The sequence below is a fragment of the Propithecus coquereli genome, unplaced genomic scaffold (assembly GCF_000956105.1).
Source record: "Propithecus coquereli isolate 6110/MARCELLA unplaced genomic scaffold, Pcoq_1.0 Scaffold735, whole genome shotgun sequence".
Lineage (NCBI taxonomy): Eukaryota > Metazoa > Chordata > Mammalia > Primates > Indriidae > Propithecus > Propithecus coquereli.
The window spans coordinates 246,236-251,102 of NW_012153452.1; positions in this window are offsets into that span (position 1 = coordinate 246,236).

The window sequence follows — 4,867 nt, forward strand, 5'->3', positions numbered from 1 at the left end:
TTTTAATTCATTTTATTTTTATTTGTCCACTGCACATCTGGCACTTGGCATGGTTCTTGGCCCATAGACACATTTCAATAAATGTCTGCGGAGCAAAAGAAGGTGAAATTGAGAGACAGAAGAGAATAGAGTGTGAGAACATTCTCTGGGGAAAAGAAGAGAACGTGTGCCTTGGATACATTGCCAGTGACCTCACAGGGTCTACTAACCAAGGCCTGGTCAGTATTCTTACATCTCACCAACCAGGTGAACACCTCTTCCTCTTCAGAAAGGGCAAGGAGAAGAGAAGTGCAGAGAAGTTACTTCCCCCTGCAGGAGATGGGCTTCAAACAAGTCAGCCATGGGGATGGAGACTTAGCCAGGGTCAGTTACAGCAGCATAAAAGCAAGAAGACAGTCCTAGAGGAGATGGCATCCTAGCATCAGGACACCAGCTGGGGCAATGAGAGAGCAGGAGAGGGGAGCAAGGCAAAAGCCAGGACCCAGAGTGGAGCTAAACAGCCATTAATGTCCATTGCCCCCCTTACTCATCCAGTGTATTTTTTTATTAAGAATTTAATTTTGTTGTGTGCCTAGTAGGCTCTGGAGATACAATAATGGAAAAGCCATCAAGAACAAATGTATGCTGAGCTGAAGCAACTGGCCTTTGGCAGGATGTAACTTCACAACGGTGGTGCCCTGGGAACTCAGGCCTCTCCATGGATTTCCTTTTTAGGGGAAGGGGAGAATCTGATCTGATCTATTTGCTACTCAAAAAATCTTATGTTTAACTAGACTCATACTTAGAAGTGGCAGCTCTCAGAGAGGACAGCCTGCTTCTTTTGACAATCTGCTCCTGGTGTTTTTCTTTGGTCTCTTTCATTCTCTTGGTCAAAAGTTTAGCATATTCTGTGGCCTCTTCCTTATTTTTCGTAGTCTATTGTTTCTTAGGACATTGTTCTGGCTGAGTGTCCATCCCATTGGCATTTGTGTTTCGGGACAGGTAGAGTAACACGACACTGAATCTTGAGCGCTTTGGTCCTGGGATTCCTACCTACTTTGCTCAGGGGCTTTCTTGTGACATACCAGCAGACATGATCTTCTTTACAGAGACGGAAAACTTTGCAGATTCTGCCAGCTCTTTCCGGCCCCAGGCAATGAGGCACTGTATTATCAGGCAGGCCGGGGGAATAGCCCCACCTTTTTTTTTTTTTTTACAATAACCAAGTTGAGAACACTCAGACTGGCCTCTGCAATGCAACCCCAAATGGATTTGCACTTTCCTTCTCCAGCCCTCCTTGGTCTGCAAGAGGAATGCCCCTTACTCAGTAGAAACCAGACACGGCACGGGTCAAAACTCCTGCTTCGTGGGGAAACCTTGCTTCCACTCTTCACCAGAGCAGCAGCAGCGACTTCTGTGGCCACATGCTTCTCATAAAATGTACGAAGTTTGTGTTCATCATCCACATCAATGAGTCTCTGGCAGCCAGTGGCTAGGAAGGAGATATTCAGCTTCATCTTGAAACAGCCGACAGTCTCTGGGGTACCACAAAAAAAAAAAGCTTTCCATGTTTTTCTTGCCTAAATTTTCTGGCCACTGACCGGTCTTCCTGTTGCCCAGGGCCTGGCATGACTTGCTTTGCATCAGCACCCAGGGACAGCCTCAGCCTATGAGCTGGCCTTGCTGACCCCCTGCTTGCTCTGGCCTTTACTGGTACACATGCACGCGACCTGCCTGAGACTTGACACTTTCCCTTCACCTGGCCACCCAGTGCATGCCCGGTTTGACTCACAGACTGCCTATACAGATGCTAAAACCCCTTACTTTGGGTTTGCCCAAATTCTGTCAAAGACAGACCCAACCCTGGTATGTCCTTGGCAGACGGGCGGTGAGGGGGTGGGGAGGGGACTCAGCACGGCTTCCCCCACTTTGAGTGTGAAGTATTAAACTCTCCACTAAGAACAGTTTGGGAAAGCCCCTCTTCCCTCAGCAGATTCAGAAAATGGCCTCTCTCCCTTCCAGCTCTCTCATTTTGTTACAGAGCTAACTGGGTAGGAAGGTGCCGCAGTCAACCCAATCCACCTGCACACAGAAAACCAAGGCGAAAGCACCATCTGCTCTGGGGGATATCTCGGCAGGCACACGCCTCCTGCTGAGCGCTGGCTGCCACTAGCAGAGGGAAGTGAGAAAGAAAGAGTTGTCACTTTGTTCACAGGGTCTCCAAAAGCTCTCACAGCCTATGTGAGAAAAGGATTAAATCCGAAGCTGTCCGCTGTATGTAAAGGGGTTAGGATAATGCATGTCCCCTGGCAACCTGGCCTGTCTGACACCCACCGCCCTGCCTGGAGAGAGACCTTTCCCTGCCCTGAGAACTCAGACGTTCAGCGGGGAGAATCGGAGTGTGGCTAAGGTTAGACTTGTACCATGGCCTCAGTACCTGTGAGCCTTGGTTTCTTCATGAGCAAAATAGTAATAATTATATTTGTTTACCTATTTGTCAAGCTTGCTGTGAAGATAAAGTAAAAAAAAAAAACAAACGCTTATGGAAGTTTTGTGAAAGCTCCTTTAATTATTTATCTGTGAACTGGGAACATTACAAAGAGTATCCGCATTAATCCCTGGAGATTTTTTAGCATTGTCATTGTCATGTTTTATTTGTTTTGACAGCGTGGGGGTTGGATGAATTGGTGCAGAGACAGAGACACAAAAGGAGGCAGAACAGTGACAAGGCAGAAACCCTCCGCACCCGAGACATTTTAGCCTGCGGTGTGGCCTCAGTGACATCTGGCTCTCCTCCCCATGCAAAGGCCCCCAAGAAGCTCCCGGGAGCAGAGTGAGAGAGAAGAGAGAGAAGATAGCTAGAAACAGAGTGACAGGAGGTGGGGAGGAGGGGAGAAGAGAGGATTGTTCTTCCCACATCTTAAGTTCTACATCAACCGTTTTCAAATCATGCTCTCGGGACCACTGGGAGAGCTACAGGACTCCCTGTCTCCATGCTGCTGAGCTGACATTGCCACCAACGGTGCAAAATTAGAGCAGCAGTCAAGGCAGTGGCACTAAAGTCTGCAATCACTGCAGTGCCACAAAGGCACAGGGGAAAAAGAAAAGCTAGTTTCACTTAAAAATTGCGTTGATGAAGTAGTAATAAATATTAATTTTGTGAAATTGTATTCCTTGAATGCGTATCTCTGTAACATCCCGTGAGGCAGAGCGGGGCGCGCCCTACTGACGCGAAGCACGCGGGCTGTCCCCGGGAGCCGCCCGGCCAGGCGTTCGCGTTGCAAGCTGACCTGGGTCTTTTTCTTTTTTTTCACGGAATGGATCTTTTCTCAAAAATTAATGCAACTTCAAGGAAAACAACTCGCATATGGGTTTCCAATGAGACCTCTGAGGTTTCGAGTGAAAATTAAGGATTTAGAGAACTTACCACCAGAACTTGACAAGGTTTTTAATACTGAAAGACTGAAAGCTTTTCTTCTCATTCTTCACACTTCTAACTCCTACTCATCCTTTAGACTCAACTCCTTTTGTGTTCTCTAGGGTGCTTTCCCCAATCTCCCTTCTTCCTCTCAAGGAGGGGTGTGTGTGTGCGTGTCTTTATGTCTATATCCATGTCAATGTCTGTGTCTATGTCTATACCCACACATCTCCATCTGTGATGGATCCATCTATCCTTATATATTCACCAGGACACTGACATTGAAGAGAGACACAAAAATTACGTGATTTCCCATATAAATCCATTAGTTTCTTATTCACAGCAATATTTCAAGAATGGTAGTTTCTATTTCTCAATCAATATTTCCTATTTTATACAGAAAATTGGGGGCCAGAATGATAGCTTTTGAATGTGTTTGAATTCATTTTATGGAATATGTAGAAATACTCAAAGTAAGAATAAAAACACCAATAAGCATTTAGTATATTCTGAATACTTAATAAGAATTGTTAGTTATTCCGTCTGTGGCCATCTCCTATTAACTTGCTTTTGCCAGCAGTATTCCTTTTCAAATCAACCTCCGTACTACTAGCAGATTAAACTTTCTGAAATACTCTTTTTTATCATACCATATCCATAATACAAACATTTCTATGATTTTTTTATGACCTAGACTAGAAAATAACAACTGCTTCTGGTAACAGTAGACAAGTATTAGCAGAACAAGACGTCTGCTAAGAATGACTAGAAAAGCTTGTCAAAATAAAGGAAGGAGGGAGGGAAAACATTTGAAAGCATCAGAGATCTCCAAGTCAGGGAAGAATTGACAGGACAAGATCTGAGAGAGAGAGAGAAAGAGAGAAAGAGGGAGAGAGACAGTGCATGGAGATTCAGAGACAACATTCAGTATTGATTTTCCCTAGCATTCACAGTTTCCCAAGTGAAGTCTGAATGCCTTTGAAACTGATCAGAAGTGTGGCAGATGAGAAGACTGGAAAACAAATAGAGCTTCTGGAAGTCTCATGGAGATTGGGAAATAAAATGAGAACTCACAGCTTACCCAGGAAGAAAGGCCCCATTAGACACCCTACACATTGCACTGGGACCCACAAAAGAATATACACTAAGAGTAAGGGGGAGCTGGAAAGAGAAGACCCTCAGAAAGTCTGAAGTTTTGCTTCTAATTATTAATTTCTGACCAAATTAAGGCTATCTCCTTTTATCATTGTCTGCTAGAAACAAGTATAATTGCACTCTGAAGGAAGACAATAATATCCAGAGATTTAAATTATTTCTTTGAATTTTCATACACATGTGTGTTAGTCAATCGATACTTACCAGGCATACCAGGAGGCAAGATCATTTGACTGAAAAGCAAGAGAAAAACAAACAAAAAGCCACCAACATTGTAAATAGATCCACTGGATGAATAAATACTGGTATGTGCCA